The following is a 24005-nucleotide window of genomic DNA, read 5'->3' as shown; positions in this document are numbered from 1 at the left end:
ACGGGGAGGTGTGTAGGTGTAACTGTTAATGGGATAAAATAGAGGATATAGAAATACTAGATCATAGGAAGAGTGAAAGTGGAATCAAAAGAAGGTAATTGTTAGCATGAGAAAAGGAAGAAAGAGACTGAGGAAACAGGTAAACAAAAGAAAATAGAGTGAGAAAAATAAAAAAATAAAAACTTAAAATTTTTCAAAAGGAGAAAAATTCTACACTATATACTATTCATATAATATTCACACCTCCTGGTCTTCAGTAGCCTGATGAAAGATAGGTACCTGACAATGAGATTCCAGTCTCCGGCAGGTGTTCAGGGTGGTATTGCCCCACCTAAAGATGGTGGCTTCCACTTCCAGGATAATCTAAAATGCCTGCACTGGCTTCCAAATATGTTGGCAAATGAAGAGCTGCAGTGCAGGGCACAGGTGCCAAGTTTGGATTGGGCACATTCAGGTCAGTGGTCCTGGAGGTGTGGTGTGTTCAATCTGGCTGGGGGTCCTGTTGGTCCTGTTTGTTGTCCCAAAATGGTGGCATCCACATACAACCAAACCTGTGGGTACTGTGACAGTGGACTTCCAGGCAACAGTGGTCTGTGGGCAATCCTCTGGCAGTCTTCAGGCAGTCCATAGTCTAACAATGGATGATTGGCAGGTGGACATCAGGAGGTGGGTGATGGGTAGGTAAAAGGCAGTCAAGAGGCAGGCAAATAGGCAAATGGTGGGTGATAGGCAGCAGTCAGTGGGCAATCTACACTCAAAAGTAGACAATGTGCTGGCAGATATCAGGTGAAAACAGTGGACAAATGGGGTAAAGAGCAGGGGATCTATGAGCACCAGAGATTGCCTCACAGAGAAACAGATTTTCCTCTCCTTGAATCCTGAGATATGGAGCATCAAGGAATGCAACCTTCCTGTAATCCACAGTCTTGGATCTCTCAAGTCAATATTGGTGAATCTGCACCATAGAGTCAATTTCAGAAAATCTAACCAGTCAAGTTGATATTGACACATCTACCCCAATGGGTCAATTTTGACAAATAAATATTGAAGAATAAATATGGACAAACAATATCATACAATCTTCCCCAACATGGTAATATTGATGAATCTACACTGATGAGTGGATATTGATGAATCTACCCAATGTGTGGATATTGATAACTGTACCCCAACCAGTCAATATTGATTAATCTGCCCCTACAGGTCAACATTATTTAGTCTACACCTTTGAATCAATATCAATGTATCTACACTGATGGGTCAATGTTGATGAATCTAAACCTTAAAGTTGATTTTGATGAATCTACACCATTGGGTCAATATCTATGTATCTACCCTTCTGGGTTATTATTGATGAATCTTCACTAATTAGTTGATGTTGATGAATCTTCATCAATGAGTCAATATTGACATACCAAAATTGATTTACCTACAATGACAAATTCATATTGATGAATTTACCCAATCAAGTTGATATTGCCAAATCTACCCAATAGGTTATTATGGATGAATCTACACTGATGAATCAATATCAACAAACATACACAAGAGTCAATTTTGACAAATCTACTATGACTGGTCCATATTAATGATTCAACACTGATGGGTCAATGTCAATGAATATATCTCATCAAGTCGATATTGATGAATCTACCCCAATGGGTCAATATCAACAAATAAACACTGATGGGTCAATATCAGTGAATTGATACAAATTGCTTGATATTGATGAATCTTTACCAACATCAATATTGATGAATCTATACCAGCAGTTTGATATTGATGAATCTACTGTGTTGAGTTGATATCAACCAATCTATTATGAAGAATTGATATTGACAAACTGATATCAAACAATCAAACCTGATGTGTCAATACTGACAAATCTACAAAGATTAACTGATATCAATGAATACCCAGACAGGTTGATATTAACTAATGTACCCAGATCAGTTAATATCAATGAATCTACATTGTCAAATAGTTTTCAACAAGTTAATATTGATAAATATATCCCAGTGGGTCAGTATGAATGAAACTACTTGGATGGGTCCATATCAATAAATCAACCTGTACCAGTTGATACCAATGAATCTACAATGATTACTTGATTTCAACAAATCAATACTCATACATTTACACTGGGAAGTTGATATTCATGAATCTACATAGATGAGTTGACATCAATGATTCTACCCAGTTCAGTCAATAGCAGAGAATTCACAATGACTGCTTGATAAAATCTACCTCAAGGGTTGATATTGACAAATCTACATGGACTTGTGAATATTGAAGAATCTACCATGACTGCTTAATATTGGCAAATGTACACTGTTGAATTGATATTGACAAACCTATATAGATAAATTGACATCAAAACATGAAAATCAATGAACTTTTACAAGAAGTTGATATCAACTAACATACCCTGTAAAGTTGATATGGACAAAAATACCTTAACAGATTAATACCAACAAATCTACACTGGCAAGTAGATATCAAGAAATATAACCCAAAAAGTCATAATTGATGAATCTACAATGATGGGTTGACATCAACATATGTATACAGGTGAGAAGATACTGACAAATCTACCCCACCAATATTGACATATGTACATTGAAGAATTGATATTGACAAATCAACATCAATCAATCTACCCTGATGTGCATATAATGATGAATCTACACCTTCAAGATTATATCAATGAATGTACATTTTTGAGTCAATATTGACAAATCTAGACCCATGGGTCGTTACTAAAGAATCTACACTGATGAGTCAATGTTGATGGATATTCCCAATTGAGTCAATTTCAATGAATCTATCCTGATGAGTTGATATGAAAAAATCTACATCAATGATTCAACATCAGCAAATCTACAACAGAGAGTCAACATCAGGAAACCTACCCTACAGGTTGATATTAAAAAATCTGCCTGGCCGAGTCAATATTGATGAATGTATCCCAAGTGTTTGATACTGATGAAACTACATCTATTAATTGATACTGACAATTCAATATCTGATGAATCAACACTGACAGTTCAATATCAATGAATCTACACCAATAAGTTGATATGGATGAGTCAACACCTATGGGTTAATGTCAATGAATCTATGCCATCCAGTTGATATCAATGAATCTAACCCACTGAATTGATATGGACAAATCTGCACTGAAGAGTCAATATTGTTCAATCTACCCTGACAGATCAATATCAAAGGATCAAAGAATCATCAATATCAATGAATAAACACCTACAGTTGATATTGATGAATATACCTCAACAAGTCAATATCAATGAATCTAACCCAATGGATCATTATGGACAAAACTACAGAGACAAGTCAATATTGATGAATATGCACTGAAGAACCAATATTGATGAATCTATCCCAATGTGTTGATATAGACAAATCTATTCTGACCATTCAATATTGACAAATCTATATTGAAGGGCCAATATTGATGAATCTATCAAAAAGGGTAAATATCAATGAATATACTCAGAAGAGTTGATATTGAAGGATCTATCCCAATGGGTCTATATCAAAGAATCTACATTGTTGAATTGATATTGACATATCAATATTGATAAATCTATCCTGATGTATTGGTATCATTGAATATATGCCAATGAGTGAATATCAAGGAATCTTTTCTATTGAGTTTACAATGACAAATTGAAGTAACAGGTTGATATCAACAAATCTACTCTAAGCATCAATATTGTTCAATCTATCCTAATAGGTCAATATTGACAAATTTACCCTGTTGAGTCTATATCAATCAATCTATTCTGAAGACTCAATATATATTAACCTACCCCAAGAGGTCAATATTGAGGGAACTACCATGATGAATTAATATTGATGAATCTACCCCAATGTGTCATTATTGCTGAATCTATGCCAAGTAAATTTTCACAAATCTAAGCCATCAAATTTATATCAATGAATCAAACCACTCAAGTTAATATTGAGGAATCTATCAAGTTGGGTCGATAGAAACAAATCTATCTAGATGAATCATATTGATGAATCTACACCAAAGTGTCTATATCAAAAAATCTACCACAACTGGTAGATATCAATGAATCTCACCTACGGATCCATATAAATGAATCTACTCTTAAGTGTGAATATCAATGAATCTACACTGATGGTTGATATAGGTGAATCCTCACATCAAATCAAAATGGACAAATCTACCCCTTAGAGTTGATATTGAAAAATCTACCCCTTTGAATCAATATTGACCAATCTACCCTGAAGAGACAATATTGATGAATCTACCTAATAAGTGGATATGAATGAATATACCTGATGGGTGGATATCAATGAATCTACCCTGCTGAGCAGATACTGATGAATGTGCCTCTGTAGGTTGATATCTATGAATCTACCCTGATGTGTTGATATGGGCAAATCTACCCCAACTGGTCACTGTTGATGAATCTACATTGACCACTCAATATTATTGAATCTATGAATAACTCTGGATCTACATCTGAGTTCTACCTTTTGCCAGCCTGTGACCTTGTTCAGTTTCCACTACTGTCAATGGAGTAAAGAGCAGCCTCTTACATGGTTTTAGAGTGTTTAAATGAGAGAAAACCATACATCATAGTGCCTAGTACACAGTAGACTCTCATGAAACAAGGTTCATTATCCTTGACCTGGCCTGTTTCAAGGCAGATCTATGTCCTGAGTCCTGTCAGCCATGAAAAGGGTCCCTGTACCTTGGCAGGTCTTGTGAGGTGAGTGAAGTCCTCAGGAAGGGGCTGTCTAGGGAGTGGGAACCCCATTTTCCTGGGGAAAACTGAGCTCAACCCCCACAACTCAGAACTTTCCTCTGGACTATGTGACCACTGAGTCCCTTTTTGTGCTCCTGAGTGTGGGAGAGCACTTCCCAGCTGATGAATCCCCACTTGTTGACCACAGTGTTCAGAGAAGAAGCTGGAATCCAGTGACCCTGAGGCTGAGCCCTGTCCAGTTGTCCACATGGAACCAGTGGAGTCCCTGACACGGGTGTCTACAGCAGGCCCCGAGGAAGGTGACTGCCTAGAGCAGCACTTCATTGTGCTCTGGCAGGAGGAGTATGGGGAGCACCACTCTTCCATCATGCACTGCAGGTGAGGGGGCAGGGCCTCCAGGAAGTGCTGTGCAGCCTGGGTTCTCAGGCAGTGCATGTGAAGGTGTGGCAGCAGGAGGATGGCCCTTGAAGGACAGTGTTCCTCCCACAGGATCAGAGGAAGGTTGGACCACTGCCTTCTGGGGGTCCTCTTAGAGTTGCCATTGCAGTGGTAAGCCTTTCCACCCTTTCTAATAACGTTACTCTGAGGCTAGGAACAAAGTACTCTGCATTTTAGCCCCCAAGTCTCTTCAGTTATAATTTGCTTTATGTTTGTGTTTTTAGGAAAATATTTACCAAGTATACATTTTTACTTCAATATGGCTAAAAGCATGACTTTTCAAGAAAAACCCTCAGGCTGGGGAGATAGCTCAGCTGGTATAAGTGCTTGCCCCACAAGCACAAGGCCCTGAGTTTGATCCCCAGTATGGCAAAAAAAAAAAAAAAAAAAAAAAAAAAGAAAAAAGAAAAGAAAAACCCTCAAGGAGCATGATTTTCAGGGTGGAGGTGGTCTTCTTGTTTTGATAGCACTGACATTCTGGGGCTCTTGAAGAGAATGAGGCCAGGAGGTTGACATCACCCTTTCTCTCTTCCTCAGAGTGCACTGCTCAGAGAGGACGGTCTCCGGCTTAGATGTAGATGGGGTCATCAAAGTGTTGTCCTTCAACCCCATCATGCAGACCAAAGCATCTTCCTTTTCCAAGTCACTGCTGCTCTCTCTGGAATGGGTCAACAAAAGGATAGGATGGTGACACTTGACCAACAGAACCTGCTCTGCAGTCCAAGTTGAACAATTCCCCAGGACTTTTCACACTGCTGAGTTGAGGCCATCAAGCCAGATCCCCTTCCTCCTCTCCATCAAGGGGATGCAGAGACCTTACATCCATGACTGGTCTGACAGGTTTCTGTTTGCTGTGGCCAAGAAATTACTGGATTAACAATTGAAATGTGGCAAGCTGGTGGAAATGGAAGGCTTCCTCCTGTGCATGCTGGTGTGCCCCAGGAGATGATCCAGCTTCCTGTCCTCTCCCACCTTCCTTGTTTTTAACCACACTCCCAGTATGCTCCCTCCTACTGTGGAGAACCTTCCTGTCTAGGCCCCAAGGGCAGCAGTTGGTGCTGGTGAGGGGATGGTATTCATTACTGTGTCATCCACAGAAGGGTCCAAAGAGCAGTAATTTCTTTTTCTCTCTGTACATTAATATTTCAGATGAGGTTTGTAGTTAAATACAAAATTGGTTTACTATTTTTCTTTCATTCCATTTCACAGGGATCATACTATGCAGGATTCAGAGGCCTGTGCTGAGTTTGTGTAATTTTTGACAGCTGAAGGAATTATTCTCATGGGCCTAGGAACTCAGGGCTCTCCCTGAGTCATTTGCTAAGTGAATGTTGAGTTCACAATCTAGCCAGTATTTCTACAGATAACCTCAGACTTGGGCTGCTTCTGGTGCTTTCTTCTGATTGTATTTGTTATTATCATTGAAGTTCTTCAGAAACTAAGTCACATACTCAAGGAGGCAAGGATAGCCACTTTTATGTTTCTCTGGAGGTCTTTGGATACAGAATCAGAGCTCCCCTCTAAAAAGGCAAATGGGAAGTCACCCAGACCCCATGACTAGCCAGGGCCAGTACAAAGAGAGGTGACCTGTGGCCTGTGAGTGAGAAGGGACAGTAATAGCTGGGATTACAACCAGATAAAATAAGATCAGGGGTTCTGTGTAAGCAGACAGAATCTTTCCAGGCTTGTCTTAGGAGACACAACTCTCCCATTCCACAGATGCTGCATCAGTCTATTTTCTGGTGCTATAAAAACCCCCACCCCCATCCAAGCTGGATCCTTTTTAAAGGTGAATGCATCTGCTCTACTCAGGTCAGGGCCACCTTGACTGCCTCACAACATGGCAGATGGCATTGTGGTAGGAGAGTGTGCCAGAGGAAGAAATTACATGGCAAGACAGAAAGCTCAGGCTGGTTCAGGAGTCACGCCTTCTCTTTATAGCAACTCTGCAAAGGGAGATCTAACTCACTGCCCCAGTGAACTAATCAATTTCCTCTAAGCCTCACCTCTTAAAAGTCCCACCACCCCTCACATTGCCACACTGGGGACCAAGCCCCTAACACATGAGTACTCCAAAGACACAGTCAGACTATATTCAAACCATAGCAGATAACTTTTATGGATTTGCTTCTGTTCAAGGTTGGCTTTGTCATCTTAATTTGTAATTTTTCAGTGTGGTCCATTGTAGGCAGAATTCTCCCAATTGCCTGGATAAGTGCAGGAGGGTCTCATTCTGTGTAGTCCATCACCTCACAGGAGTGGGCCTGACCCCCTCTGGCAGTCTTCCCTGACTCACATACTCCTTCAAACCCCCACCTTCTCGTTCCAGCTCTTGCTGGACAGTGGTGTGGGAACCATACATCTTTATGACACAGAAGCCAAGAAGAATCTCTGTGAGATCAACATCAATGACGATATGTTCAGGTGAGCCAGAGGCTCCTTCCTCCTCACTGTCAAGGCCACGGCTTGCTGGCACATGCTCTGGGGGGCCAGGTGTTTCCTGAGACCAGTGTCCCACCTCCTGGAACAGGATTGGGCTCAGAGCGGAGGCTTGTCCTCCCGCTTGGGAAGGCAATCATCTGACCTGGCCCGCATGTATTGCAGAATTCTGTCTCTCATGTGCAGGCCCAGCGGGACCTCTTTCATCTGTTCAGCTGCAGCTCTGTGTCTCAATTCCCTGGTGGACTCCTTGGCACCAGACATTGACAGCAAGGGCATGAACCAGGTTCCAGGCAAGCTGCTACTGTGGGACACGAAGAGCATAAAGCAGCAGGTAAGGACCTGCCATGGGGCGGGTCTGTCCCCTCCCCCACACTCCCCCCCTCCGTTCTGGGCACACCAGGTGAAGGCACCCTGCCTGCGCCCCCTGTGGTGCTGGTGAGGCTCTGCCCCCCTCTTTGCTTTAGTCTCCTCAGATTGTTGATTTGTGAGAAAATATCTAAGTTTTAAGTGTTGCAAATTAAGTTACTCTGGATAGATCATTAGTGACTGAAGTTATTCAGAATTGTGCCATAGATTCAGAAGTCACCCAAAGCCAACTAGAGGACCTTGTGGTTTATATTTTAGGAGAGGATTCCTATTTCTGACTTCCTGTTAGAACTGTGTAAGAATTACACTAGCAGCTGACAGCAGTGAGGGCAGGTACATGCTCCCAAGAAGTGACGGCTGACAGCCAGGCTGAGCCAGCTCCTGGGTACTGGTACTGGCCTACCTCCCTGGAGCCAGGGGCCTGCCCACCACTGTTCCATCCTGCAGAACCAGCGCAGAGAAAGGAGACACCACTAATCTTAGTTTGACGAGATTTATTGCATCCTCCCTGTTTCTCTGTCTCCTGCCTTTTTCTTCTTCTTTCTCTCTCCCTGCCTCTCCTTCCCTCTCCCTCACTCCTAGCTTATCAGCCAATTATAGCCAAGTTTTCTCTCATGCAGGAGAGCATGAAGGGAAATGCCAGCATAACACTATATAAATCATGAGCTGTCCACGTGTGGCATGATTTTAGATAGCCAATCTTTGAGCCTGGTGTTAACACGTCATAATTGTCCAAGGAACTGGTAACAGCAAACAACCTTTAGGTACTCCCTCATTTTGGCGCCAGTGCCCCTTAGCTTCCTGCCAGGCAACATCTTGTACAAGACACACAGCCAGTGCATTTTGGCTCACTGCCAGATGCCATCTTGTCCAAGAGGGCCCTCAACAGCTCCTCCTTTATTTTTATTAAAAGAAAAAGATAGTGACTGTGCCTGTCTTACATGCCAGAGTCAGAATTTATCCTTACCTGTCATTGGGAGTCAAAGAACTGTTGGCATGCTTTGATCCCTGTCTTAGGTTGGTATAAAGTCCACCCTGTGCTTACCCATCTTTGACTACCAGTCCTGTAAGTGGGAGAGCCAAATCTGTGGATCAGAGCCTTGGTCCATGGCCATAAGGACTTGCCATACCACTAAGTCTTGCTGTCTTTGATGTCTCCTCAGAGACAACAGATATCTGAGTAGCAATAATAAAAGCAAGAACAACAATCCCATCATAGCAAAATTTCCCATCCATTATTTTCCAAATTGTAATGCTGATTGTAAAAAACTAATGGCTTCTGGCATACCCGGGACCTTGACCTGAGTACTATTTACCACAAATATAGAATTTCTTAATAGGGTAGTCAAATTAGTAAACACTTTAGTGCATGTCCCACTAAGTATGCTTCCAAACTGGGCAGATTTGCAGCAGCAATAATATTAGAATAGAGTATAGGGGTAACACATAATGCTTGGGAATGTACTAGACAGCCCATCTGTGCAGTAACAGTTAACATGTTCACTTATTCTTGTAGTAAGTCCACTCTTTGGTTTAGAATCAGGATTCCCATGGCAAGATGTGCATTGATGTTTTCCTGGACTGTCAATGCTTCGGCAGTGGCTTGTGACAGGTTGTTGAGCATGTGAGCAGTAGGAATAGCAGTTCCTAGGGCAAGTCTAGCAGCAGTGGCAGCAGCCACAGCAGCCGCTGCAGCAACAACGATGGCTATAATAGCTGAGATACCAAAATCTCTTTTGGCTCTCATGGGTAGGAAATTCCACTCACTATAATTTAAGGTCACTGGGACTAGAATAAATTTAGGAATCCTGGCAATCACAGCCAGAGGAAATAATAAAGAATTCAAACAACTAGATACATAACACTCTTGGTTAGTGCAGTTAAGGACCTCAGTATCATTTTCATTGTTATCAGTAATGTTAATATTAAACTTAGAACTCTTAGACAGAATGAACACAAATGGAGATGTGACACATACAGGAGTAGGGGAGAAAGATTGATTATAGGAAGTGAAATTGGCCTCACATCCTGTATAACTATAAACAGGTGTATTACTTCCCTCTATATAGGCTTGCTTTTGACTGCACCTTAGTTGAATGAGAGAGAGATTGCCTCCCTGTATCATACTCAGCAGACTAATGTCCATACAAGCAGATGCACCACAAAGAGACCACATGGAAAGAGGAGAATATTCATTGGTATGAAAATCAGTATTTACAATGACATACGTATATGATACCTTTGCCTTTCTCAATATTTCTTTAACAGTTCTCCAATCTATGGCAAATGGCCCAAAGGAAATTAAGGAGTCACCTTATAAACTGTAACATCCCCTTGACACCTATCACATTTAATAGGTAGAACATTGCTATAAGAAGTTGGTGTACATGTGGAACCCCATCTAGGCTGTTGTGTATAATTTGTACTACAAATGGCCTTGGTTACATTTAAATCAAGGGCATAAGGGTCCTTTCCATGCTGATATCCATAAGAAAGATTCCAATTGGAAGCAATCTGCACACAGGGCAAGGCACCATTGGTGGTTTCTGAGGTGGCTAACCAGAGGAAGCAAAGACTACCTCTTAACTTGAAGTTTAGACAAGTAATAAGTGGCTTAACAGTGGAATCAGTTTATAGGTAAGGGATACCTGGAAGTTCTGTACTAGGAAATAATTGAGGGAAAACTTGTGTGTTATGAGGAATAGGCAAAGGAATAGGGCATATTGATAGCAGTCCCCAGAATATATCCCCAAAAGTTTTAGGAAGAGTAAACAACAGTAGGCTTACCACCATCACCATCATTTTGTGTTTTGGTGCCATTTTCTTTCTTATGGATAGTTCTTACCAAGCACTACAGGACCCAGATATGTTGTTGTTGGACCTGAGGAAAAACACAAACAGATCCTCACCCCCAAATTAATACTGGATCAGGTCCTTTCCAGGACCCAGGCAAGATGTCTTTCCACATTGCTTGTGGATGTCCACCAGACTTTCAACTAAAATTCTGTTAGCTGCAACACAGCCCATAGCATCCAAATTTTAAAAATTGAGGGTGAATAAAGCAAGGTTAAGTCAGTTCTTGGGAGGGGCTAATGCCCCTATTCCACCTTTTTGTTTAGTTATGCAGACTTTCAATGTTTTATTAGCCCTTTCCATGATAGCTTGTCCTTGTGGATTGTAAGACAATCCTGTAGAATGATAGATATTAAATTTTGAGCAAAACTGTTGAAATGAAGAAGAAGTATATGCAGGCCCATTATCTGTTTTAAATGATTTTGGCCTTCCCATAGTAGCAAAGGCTTGAAGGCAATGACTGATTACATCTTTTGTCTTTTCCCCTGTATGGGCGGTAGCAAATATATATCCTGAGTAGGTATCTACAGTTACATGTACAAATCTTAAAGTACCAAATTCAGGGATATGGTTAACATCCATCTGCCATAGAAGATTTGGAAGGAGTCCTCTAGGATTGACTCCAAAGTGAGGAACAGATAAATGAGGCACACAGGCAGGACACTGTTTTACTATATTTCTGGCTTGTTCTTTCGTAATGTTATATTTTATTTTGAGAGTTGCAGCGTTGACATGAAAATCTTTATGGAAATTAATTGCTTTTTCTACAATATTAAATACATGAGGATCTCGAGTAGCTGAGTCTGCAGTAGAATTTCCTTTAGCTAAAGGCCCAGGTAAGCCTGAATGTGCTCTGATATGGCCTATATATAAAGGTTCTTTGAGAGTCCACAGAAGAGTTTGTACTTGATAAAAGCATTGTTGTAAGGTAGATTGAGCACTAATGGGTCCAGTTGTCTCAAGCTGTGGCACAAGCTGGGCAATATAGAGACTGTCAGTATAAATATTTAAAGGTTCCTCAGGAAATGTTTGTAAGGCAGCTATTACTGCTTCTAGTTCAGTTTTTTGAGCAGATTTATGAGAAGCAATAATAGTCTGTACTTTATCAGAAACTACTGTAGCTGTACTGGAGGAGGAGCCATCTGTAAAGATTGTTTTTGCTGCTGGGATAGGTTGAACCTTAACAACCTGAGGGAGAATAATAGGATGTCTTTTGAAGAAGCTGACAATAGGTGAACTTGACAAGTGATTATCAAATATGGCCATGGTGGAACAATAGACAATTACCCTATCTTCATTTTTGTTAACTAGTATTTCAATCTCTTTTGTCATATACGGGACAATAACTGAGGATGAACTCCAAAAACTCAAAGGGCTGTCTTAAGTCCTAATGCAACTATATTTGCCACCATCACATGATACAGGGAAACAACATTTTTGGGGGACACTGGCAAATGGATCCATATCAGGGGTCCAGTTTGCCACAATAGACCTGTAGGAGTATATTCAGAATCTAACACTATGAGGCTAAAAGACAATTATAGATCAACTCTATCACCATGAGCATTTTCTAAAGCTTGTTCTACTAAGTGTAAGGCTTTTCTACCTTCATGAGTTAAATTTCTGTGGGATGTAGGGTCTGAATCTCCTTGGAGAATATCAATCAAAGGCTTAAGTTGACCAGTGGTGATTCCCAAATTTGGCCTTATCCAATTTATAACACCTAATAATTTTTGGAAATCATTTATAGTCTTAAGCTTTTCCATGGCTAATTGAATTTTTTGTGGCCTAACACAGGTATCTAATTTTTGATGTCCTAGAAATGTAATAGGGCTGTGGGCTTGCACCTTTTCTGAGATCACATGTAATCCCCATTTTCCTAGGGTTTCAATAATATTGTCAAATACCCTTAATAAAGTCTCCTGTTCCCTATGAGCCAAAAGAATATCATCCATATAATGGAGACAATAAAGTTCTTTATAATTCTGTCTAATCTGTGATATAGCCTGGCCAACATATATTTGACACATAGTGGGACTATTTGTCATTCCCTGGGGAAGGACCACCCATTGGTATCTAGTATTAGGCCCTTCATTATTCAAAGAAGGAATGGAAAAGGCAAATTGAGGGCTATTCTTGGGATGCACAGGAATGGAAAAGAAACAATCTTTTATGCCTATAGAGATGATATGATAATGTTTTGGAATAGCAGCTAATGAAGGGAGACCCATTTGCACCAGGCCCATAATTTGCATACTGGAATTTATGGCTCTCAGATCTTGCAAGAGTCACCATTTTCCAGACTTCTTTTTCATGACAAAAATGGGTATATTCCAAGGGGAAGTGGAAGGAATTATATGGTTTTCCTTTAATTGTTGACTATTTCCTGGGCCGCCTCTATTTTTTCTCTAGTAATGGGCCACTGGGGGACCCAGATAGGATTATTGGTTTTCCATGTTATCTTTAATGGTTCAGTGGCCCCTCCAGAAAACCCAGTCCCTTCATCCCTGTTTGTCCTTCATCTTGAATGGGGCAGGTAACACCTTGTAAATTTTTGCCTAGTCCTTTTCCAGTCTTCCAGCACTAGATTTAGTCCCGATACTGATTCCAACATATTAATTTTAAATAGGGCTTTAGGACTGTATGTAACTAGTGCTTCCTTAAAATTTTTTACTGTTTTGAAATCTATAGGTTGGTGGAACCTTTGCCTATTTTGGTCCTTTAGCACATGGAAGAATTGTGGGACTGCTGAGATTTCCTTAATGAGGGTTTCTTCTCCCTGTGGTGAAAAACCCATCTGATTTATAGCACAAGCTAACTCCTCCCAAGGGTACTTTGGGGGATATGGGGGTGGAGGCTGCTTGGGGGAAGCTGCTGCCTCCAGGAAGGGATTGGTGTTCCTTCCTGACATAATTGGTGGGGGTGACAATGTCCCTGATGCTCTTTCTAATTCCTCCCTAGTAAGCTCCTCCTCCTCTTCTTCCTCTTTTTCAGAAATTACACTTAGTTGTTCCTTTATCTCTTCCAGACACATATTTCCTTCTTCTACTAAACTTTTTATTCTGCCTTTCTCAGATGTTAGACATTCCTTAATGAACTGCCACATGGGAAAAGTACCTCTAGGTAATGGGGATTGCTTTTCTGCTTTGATAAGATCCTTTTTTGATGCTCCCATTGTGGAATATTTAGGACTCCCTCTTCCAAAAACCAAGGACCAACCTTGGCCAGTGTGGTTACATATGCTGTTACAGTAGAACATTTTATGGCAGTCCCATTAGCCTTAAGCTCATCTTGTATGATTCTTATCATTTGATTTTTTGACACTTGTGACCCCATTCTGGAGTTATGTGACCTCCTTTACCAGGGTTATGTGACCTCCCTTTACCAGGTTTATATGACCTCCTTCTTGTACACTCTGACCAGAGATTTCCAGGAGGTTATCCCACAGTTTTCCTGTAACTTACCTTAATTTACTTACCTGGGAGGACGTAGAAGGAGAAAGAAAGCTCCCCATATGGGCCACCACTTTTTCCATCCAGTGGAACGAGAGCGGAGAAAGGAGACACCACTAATCTTTAGTTTGACGAGATTTATTGCATCCTCCCTGTTTCTCTGTCTCCTGCCTTTTTCTTCTTCTTTCTCTCTCCCTGCCTCTCCTCCCCTCTCCCTTGCTCCTAGCTTATCAGCCAATTATAGCCAAGTTTTCTCTCATGCAGGAGAGCATGAAGGGAAATGCCAGCATAACACTATATAAATCACGAGCTGTCCATGTGAGGCATGATTTTAGATAGTCAATCCTTGAGCCTGGTGTTAACACAACATAAGTCTCCAAGGAACTAGTAACAGCAAACGACCTTTAGGTACTCTCTCATTTTGCAGTCAGCACCCCTTGGCTCACTGCCAGGCACCATCTTGTCCAAGACAGACAGCCAGCACTCTTTGGCTCACTACCAGGTGCCATGTTGTCCAAGACAGCCCTCTACACACCACCCCAGAATATTAATGTGATGGGCTGGCAGATCTGGCTCCATGAGAATGTTATAGGCCAGACTCTAAGGGAAATGACTAAACAGACTCCATTTTGCTCTGAGAATCCATGTTATGTAGGAAATAATTTTCTCACATGGGAACACCCTACCTCTGTGCCCATCATTAGTTACTTAGTGTGACATGTTTAATAATATACAATGGCAACTCCTATGTAGTAACCAATGTACCATGTAAATGGTAATTGTGTGGATGTTTGCAACCATTCTTTAGTTTGTACCTAGATAAGGTCAAAGTTTGACCCACTTCCCCCTCTGTTGATGATCTCATGAAGTTAGTTTGTAATTTTGAATCATAGCAACAGACACTTATGATTGATGTGATTTTTGGTATGAAAACCCCTACAATCCTGTGGCTGGTGCTCTTCTTCCAATAGCCATTTTTGGGGGCATTATGTGAGACAGTCAGCTGGTCAGCTTGATAAAGACTCTCAAATTCAGACTTCTCAGTGGTGACCAGTCTATTCTTAAGTTGCACCCCATAACATTAACAGGTACCCACATTGTTAAAGGAGCCCTTGGGAGGGAAATGATGTTGAACTTACTTACTTAGAAAGCAGTGGTGTTTCTTATTAGAATAAATATTTTCAGTACTTAGAAGTAATTTTTCTTGTTTTGTTTTTCTGCAGTGCTAGGGACTTAACCCTGGGGGCTTGTACATGCTAGATGAGCTTTTTACTACATAGCTACACTCCCAGCACTTTTATTTTTATTTTATTTTTATTTTAAGACAGGTTCTTGCTGAGTTGCTGAGGCTAGCCTTGAACTTGTTGTCCTCCTGCCTCAGCCTCCTGGCAGGCACCATTGTGCCCAGCTGTTAGCATGATTTTTAATCCTATGTTCACTTGTGATTTTCAAATTTTTAATTAAATATTGTCTACATATAAAATAATATTGAAATCATAGATGTATGGTTTATTGAGAAGAAAGGCAATAAAATGAATGCCTAATTTAAAAGTAAAACATTAATAATACTCTTTGCCCTTTTCCAGTCTCCACCTTTCCTACTTCCAGAGAGAAACTTAAATTTTGGTTTGCCTTAAATTTAAAAAAATTAGTTTATCATATTAATATATATATTCATAAACAACACAGGCTTTGTTCTGTATGTTTTCTAACTTTATATGAATGGAATCATAGTATATGTATTTTTCTCAAACTTCTTATTCTACTTGAGAACTGATTCTCCTAACTCTGTGGTTTGGTTGTCTGGCTTCCTTTGTGGAAAGATAAGTTTGTTGTCAGTGGAACAGGCCTTCCATTGTTGGCTATCTTCTCTCTTGGGCTGCCTTTAAGATCTTCTTACCTGATATCTGAGTGTGGATTTTTAGATTTGAAGGTTTTTTTTTTTTTTTTTTTTTCTTCTTTCCTTAAGCTCCTGCTTGGGATTTGTTAGGTTTTTCTGAATCCAAGGATTTCATTAAATCTGGAAAATTCTTAGTCTTTGCTTTTCAGGTTTAGAGATCTCTGCTTATCTCTTGCCTTCTGGAACTCCAGTCAGATGTGTTGGCACTTCTCTTTTGTTGCCCTTGCTGCATTCATGGCGAGAATGCCCTCAGCTCTGTCAGTTTGCTCACTCTCTAGTCTGCTGTGCCTGATCTTTTAGTTAACCAATCTACTAGGATGCTAATTTCAGTTTCTGTGTTTCATTTTTAGAAGCACAGCTTCATTTTAAAAACCTGCTTTGTCATGCTTGGAGTCTCCTATTCTTGCCCATTATTTGGATTCCTCCTTTTATTTTATCAGATTTGTCACACCTCTGGTAACCCCATGTCTGAGGTCTCTGTGGACCTGATTCTTCTCTGCTGTTGCTGTGGCATTCACCTCTTTTTCCTTATTTTCCTCTGTCCTGTGAATTCCAACTGTAGTCTCATGTTTCTGGGACCTTTATTCTTGATAATATTTGAGAACTGGGGTGGAGATGCATTCACTTCTGCCAGGTTCCTGGGGACCCTACCAAATCCTGACAGCTTTAAAATAAATTCTCTGTTTAAGTTTTCACAGACTATTTAGGGACTTATGAATTTGGATTATAAATCCCTATCAGGGCAAGTTTGTGGGCTATGATTTGCAGAGAGGTGAGTTTTCTTATCCTGTTTTGTGAAGTAGGTTTATTAGTTCATTCTTGCACTGATGATAAAGCTCTGAGTCCCAGCCATGTATGGAGATTTCTTCCAACCTGACCTTGGGCAGGTCTTACACTTGGGACTTCTGAGTGCTTGATTGGCAATCAAAGTGAGAACTAGGGTCATATATATTTGATTGATGCCCCATAGTGAAAGCCAGCTTCAGAGTTCCCTTGTCCTCGGGAGTCTTGCCTTCCCCTCATTACTGGTATCAGAGGATGTCTTTATTTGCTAGCTCAGCACTGTGCACATGTATATCAATAACACCATATAGCATTCTGTCTTGTGTTTTTAGTCTCAGGAGGATAATTTAGGGCCCCTCAGTTCCATGTCATTTGGAATGTTAATCTTCATTAATTATTTTTTTTCATTTTTAATTTTGTTTTAATTATTTATACATGACAGTAGAATGCACTTTGATATGCAATGGAGTATGAGTTCTCATTCTTCTAGTTATACATGATGTAGAATCCCACCAGTCATATAGTTATATATGTTCACAGGGTAATATCTGATTCATTCTACTATCCTTCCTATTTCTATACCCCCTCCTCTTCCTTCAGTCCCCTCTACCTAATCTAAAGTAACTCTCTTCTTCCCTCTCCCACCCTCCTCCAATTATGAATTAGCATCCACATATCAGAGAAAGCATTTTTGGTTTTTTGGGATTGGCTTATGGGATTGGCTTATTTCACTTAGCATGATATTCTCCAGCTCCATCTATTTACCAGCAAATGCCATAATTTCATTCTCCTTTAAGACTGAGTAATATTACATGGTATATATACACCACAATTTTTTATCCATTCATCTGTTGAAGGGCATCTAGTTTGGTTCCATAGTTTAGCTATTGTGAAGCCTTTATTTTTAAAATTTTTTTAAATTGTAGGTGGACACAATACCTTTATTTTTATTTGTTTTATTTTTCTGTGATACTGAGGATCGAACTCAGTGCCTCACATGTGCTAGGCAAGTGCTCTACCACTGAGCTACAACCCAGCCCCAGCTATTGTGCTGCTGATTACTGGATTAACTGATAGGCCTAAGTTCCATGAGGTAGTTTTGTTAGCTCCTGTATTTTTAAGTGTTGCTGTGGGGAGACATTGGGGGAATGGAGCAGCTGCAGGACCTTTGCATGGTGGTCCTCTGTTAACTTAGGGCTGCCAGTCATGAAAGTCAGTCAATGAAGTGTTCTTTCCTACTGGCAATTTGACCTCTCAATAAGACTTAGCTAGAATGCACTCAAGTGATGTGTATATTGCTAAGATATAGATCATTTTATAAGTGAGCCAGCATGTATGGAAACCAGAATGTTTATGGGTCAGTGACTTTGCCTTTCAAAATAGTAGAAGAGGTCACAGCCCAGCACTTTGACAAACACTCAGGTAATTTTTTCCAGAAGAAGGTCTTTTAAGGGAGGAACTGGCAGAGGATCCAGTGGGGTGCTTGTGTCTGTGTCTGAGTTGGAATAGTCTGCTAATTGTGATTTTGTTTGGTTTTAACAGTTCCAGTTCTCCCTGGACCCAGAACCCATTACTATCAACTGTATGGCCTTCAATCACAATGGGAATCTGCTGGTCACAGGAGCAGCTGATGGTGTCATCTAGCTATTTGGTATGCAAGTGTGCTCAAGGTGATACTGGTCCCCTCCTTACATGACCTAGCTGGAGTAGATGCTGTTGCAAAACCCTGATTTCAAATCAATGAAGCTTAATCTCGATTGGAGTTTTTATAGAACACTCAGCACAATCCACTTGCATGTGGTTAATGTCAGCAGGCATGAGAGGGGTTGGGACTCAATGATAGTTTGGAGCTCTTGGATCCAACTATTGCCTGTTCAGGATATAGGACTCTTTTGTTGCCTGTTCAACTGTGGGTGGCTCATTCTCCTCTGTTCCCAGGGAGGCATCCCCAGGCTCTGGGATGAGTCAAGGTGATCTTATCTTTAGTGGATATCTGGGACTCCTGGGGGGGACACTGTAGAGGCCTTATAGAAAGGACTCCGGTGTCCAGGACCCCACCTGCCACCCCTCCTGCTGGGATTCCTAACCCTCACTTTTGACCCAGTGGAAGCTTCTTCTGCAGCTCAGAGGCAGCCTGGCCCTCTGGGCAGGGGTAGCTACCCTATGGGGTTTAGGAGCCCCATGGTCCTCAGAATAGCTATGCCCCCCAAAGCATCAGGGGAGAGGCTCCAGTGCTGCAGGAGGGTGCCTTCCGAGGTGCACAGTCGTAATGGCATCTGACATCCTCAGACATGCAGCAGTACGAGTGTGCCATGAACTGGAGGGCCCACTGGGAGGAGGTCTGTTCCGTGGAGTTCAGCTGTGATAAGAACGCTATGTACAGCATTAATGAGGATGGCAAGGTAGGCACCCTGGGGGTCAGCGAGTGCTGGGACACCATGACTGGCTGGCCTTGGGTCCGGCATGCTTTCTGCTATTGCCATGCCCTCTTTCTGCCTCAGTTTTGTCATCTGTAAAATAGGTAGTAATCCATTTCCTGGGCTCTTCATGTGGGTTTGATGAATAGAGTGGAAAAGGTAGTACCACAGGTGTCCTCCTCATAGCAAAGCGACTCAGCTCACCCAGATGGATCCATATTTGGAGCCAAGATATGATTTGATGAGCTTGGTAATTGGTGGCCTTGTAACCAGTCATGGATGTATGGAGTTTGCTGAGGGACTAGGGACAGCTTCCCAGAGGCAAATAGGCCTGAGCTGAGTTCAAAGAAGTTAAAAGGAAGCTACCCCTCCCCCTGAAAAAATGATAAGGAAATGCCCCATGTACCTTCCCTTTGTGGAAGGGTATGACAAGAAATAGGAACAGCAACAGTGGTGGAAAGGGAGCTGGGTGTGCACAGGTGGGAGAAAGACTCATCTGTCATATGCCTTCCTGTGACTTTAGGATTTTATATACTAATTACCTGTGTTTGTCATTGAAAACAGTAACTATAAGATGAGTTCTTTTTATTTTTGAGATAGGGTCTTGCTGTGTTGCCCAGGCTGATCTCAAATTTCTGTGCTCAAGTGAACCTCCCTAGTAGACAGGGCTCAAGATGTGCACTCCTGTGCCCAGCTTCAGTTATTCATTTGAAAACTAGAGGAAGGGATTTTTAAGATACAGTTTGACTTCTATATATCTGTTAGGATTCCCAGTGAAGAAATGGTCACATCAAGTAGCCTGTTCATAGGGTGGGTTTGGGAATTATACACACCACAATAAACAAAGATAGCTTTGTAACTTCACCATGCAGTGTCCAATTGATTGTACTGCTGAGAAACGGAAATAGATTTGGAATTTGTCCCCTGTGCTTTATTCCTAGTTGGGTTCAAATTCTCATAATAATGACAGTAGTCATTTACCTGCTTGAGAGACCAGAAATCCATGCAAAGCCACCTGCTGTCCCTTTTCCTCTCCTGGGCTCAGGCCAGAGTGAAAGAGAAGAGTTGGACTTTGACATGAGGTTGCTGTTTTTCTACATTTTCATCCTGTGAATAATTGTGTCAGAAGGAAATGGGACTTTGGGGTGTCCTGTAGATCCCCACCCCTTTTCTGCCTCTGTAAATGGAGAGGGTTTTTTGAAGCTGTCAAAACTGTTGGTGGAGGGAGGCAGTTTACTCTGGGCAGGCCCTGGGCTTCCACCCAGGCTTGTGCTGGGCCTGCCCCCACTGAGAAAGTACTCTGGTTGTGTATTTTATTTTCAGTTTATTCAGTGGAATATCCATAAGAGTGGCCTGAGGTGTCTGAGTACAGCCTCTCCTCTGATGCCATGGGCCCCTTTGTACTGTCTGGTTACAGTGGCTAAAAGCAGGCTCAAGTCCCCAGAGGCTGACTCTTTGCTTTTGACTCAGAGGGCAATTATATGCTGATGTGCTCTGCCACAGGGGAGTCATCTACAAGGTAACTGGGTGATGGAGTCACGGTGGGCAAGGGAGCACTTTCCTGGAGGTCTGGACCTGGCCGAGTGGATCATGGCCATCTGACCCACCCTGTATGGCAGTGAAGAAGCCCTGGACACAAGGCAGAATCTGAAGTTCTCTAGCTGCAGGCTGGGCCTGGGACTTCATGCTCATAGAGAAGGTGGGATGGGACAGAATGTGAGGCATCTGTCATCCTGTTTTAACAAGAATATGACCTCCTAACCCCATTCCTAGGGAATAATTGGTCATAGCAGACACTGAGGAGTAGCAAGAAGAGTTGGGGGGTGTTGAAAGGGGAAGCATGCCCCCCACAGAGAATGAGCTGGGTGGTTTAGTGTAGTTACTTTAGACAGGCATGGACTTCTTATTTCATGGGAGGACCATGGGTGAAGTACATCACAGTCCATATTTGAGGCAAATTTGAGGGTGTTATAACAACATGAGTTGTTCATGTCATATGTGTACCTCAGCTTACACATTTCTTTTAATTCTCAAGTCTGAGCTGCCATGTTTCATGTGCTTTCTTTGTATAAGTGTATGAAATTGCAATAACCTTCAATTTTACTAGTATTATCGGGTAGACCTCGTGATGAGGATTTGTGTTTGGCCTTGTCAGGTACCTAGTGAACTCAGTTCTTAGCCTCAGTGTTCATTCTTTAATCACCTGAGTGTGGTATTTAGTCTGTAGGCCTAAGAAGTCATACAAGGTGAAATATTCTCAGCAACTCTTGTTGCCACAGATAGGACAGCAGCTGTGTGGCAGGGTGGCAGGCCATGGACTCAGGACTGTGGAGTGTACCAGGGACATGTAAAATCTGATCTCTGCTCTCTTGGGGCTCACATTCAAATTAGAAAGAAACACTATGGGTGAAGGAACAGTGGTGTGGTGTTGAACAGTTCCAAGAGGTGGAATCTGAGTGGGGACTGACCCCTCAGGGAAGACCCTGGGGAGGTGGCAGGCTGTGAGTTGGAGGCTCTGGAAGGAGGGGGAGGAGGAGTTTGGTAGACTGGGAAGAAGGCAGGCTGTGGGCCCCATGTGGCAGCAGTGAGCAAGGAGTTCATGGCAGGGTAAGGGATGCTGCATGTGGGGACAGAGGAGGTTCTGGGGCAGAAGTCAGGTGACTTCTAGACAGACCTGTTGTGTACAGTGAAGTCAGGTTTCACCATCAGCAAGGTACCTCTTTTCTATAGAGGATGGTTCTTTTGTTTTTTCTTGCCCTCTCCTAAAAATTAGCTCCACAAGTTCTCAAAATGGTGCATCTCTCAGTGGAGATACTCATATAAAGCTTCCTGTTTTCAAGCCTCCTTTCATTCTCCAAAGGTTTAGTTGGTGTTTGGAGGACTGGACTTGGCCCTCTGTGGGGATCTGTGTGGATGTGTACAAGTTTTATTTTTGATCATGCAGCCTTTTCATTTGCCCAAATGAACTTTGATGATTTGTATTCAGACTCACTCTACAATTAATTAGTTGAAAGATTTCCCTGTGAAATTTTTGAAACACCAATACTGGCTTCCACTTACTTAAGGATTCTACTGAATATCGGGTCCCAGTTTTATAGTCTATAAGTAAGTTAATTGACACTTTTACAAATGCTTTCTCCATGATGGCCAAACACTTCATGCCTCTTCTCTGTTCAGCAATGAGTACTTCAGCTGCTTCAGTTTCCTGTTCTGTTAGTGGCTGACCTTCACACATCTGCCTGACTGCTGGAGAGTGGTGCTGGTGGGATGGAGGAGAGCTGCATTTATACATCCATCCAAGGCCTTCCTGTGCCAGGGACCTTCTGGATGCCATAGGCTGGCCTCGCTGCAGGAGAGAGCTAGACCTGCCCTCCTCGGCTTTTGTCCCCTGATGGGAAGCCAAACTTAAGTAAATAAGCAGATGCATGAGCAGATGTCTGCTAGTGACAAATGATGCTGTGAGAAAACACAGGCGGGTGCAGAAGGCACTGGCCCATGGCATATTCAAGGCAGCAGAGAAATTGGCATTTTTAAGGAACTTTGCAGGGACTTTTTTTCCACATGAGGTAGACCAACTATAGTCAGGAAAGTGAGACATTTTATGGTCCAGGAAGTTAATGGACTTTCTGGAAAGGTGGGTATGTGGCCTGAGCCACATCCTTGGGTTTGGGTGACTGCCCCAGGCTCAAGGCAGTTTGGCCACCAAAAGTGGATAAAATGGACATGTTAGTGAGTGAGGTCTGCGGACAGTTCATTCTCTATCCTGTCCTCTTATAGCTGGGTGGTGATGAGAAGTTTCTGGAGAACTGCTTGAGCCTGGGTGGTCACCAGGCCCCTGGGGTCATTGTGGACTGGAGCACTGCCATGGACTGTGGGACCTGCCTCACTGCCTCCATGGATGGCAAGATAAAGCTGACCACCCTCCTGGCCCATAAGATCTGAAGGACCTGCCTTGAGCAATGCCACAGAGCAGTATTGTTCCGGGGCTGAGGGAGAACAGGACACCCTACTTCCAGGTCCCTGCCAGTGTGGCAGAGCTTCAGGCAAAGATGGTCCAGGGGACTTAGGACTGTTCAGCTACAGTGACTAGAACAGGAGTCACAGGGAGCAGGTGGCATGTTCTTCCCAGAGAACAAAGTTGTGGTCTGTGTAAAGGCATCCTCAGACTGTGGAAGGAGAGTTCAGGAAGGAGAAATGGTGATGGCTGCTGTGTTGGCCAGGAGAAATTGACAGTATTTTGTATATATTGCTTATTTTTCTTTCTTTTTTTTTTTAAAGAATGCCTTGCAGTCACTTGGTGTCTCTTTCTAGGATGCATGTGTCACTTTTTCCCTGCCTTTGATTTCCCGACACCAACTCTTACTTGCCTCACTGACCATCCATTCACCTGGGCTTTGTGGACCCACAGCATGCTCTTCTGTTTTGTCTGGGCTCAAGGTGAGACCAGAATGTCTCTTTCTTCCCTGAGAGATGGTGACTTTTGTTACAGAATACTCTCTAGATGAGAGCAGGTACACTAGGCCTCCACAGCTGGTGGCCCAGCTCCATCTGGTGGTTGCTGTTCCTAGCTCCTCATTTGGTTGCTCATCTCATT

At 42.1% G+C, this 24005-nt stretch overlaps 1 pseudogene; it reads left to right on the top strand.

Moving 5' to 3' along the window:
• Nucleotides 1-285: 285 nt before the first annotated feature.
• On the top strand, nt 286-23353 carry LOC124973334 (WD repeat-containing protein 91-like; annotated as a pseudogene).
• Nucleotides 23354-24005: the final 652 nt, after the last annotated feature.

Source organism: Sciurus carolinensis, assembly GCF_902686445.1.
Source record: "Sciurus carolinensis chromosome 14 unlocalized genomic scaffold, mSciCar1.2 scaffold_125_arrow_ctg1, whole genome shotgun sequence".
Classification (NCBI taxonomy): domain Eukaryota; kingdom Metazoa; phylum Chordata; class Mammalia; order Rodentia; family Sciuridae; genus Sciurus; species Sciurus carolinensis.
Note: the sequence above shows the minus strand (reverse complement) of the source record. Positions and strands in the feature narration are given on the sequence as shown.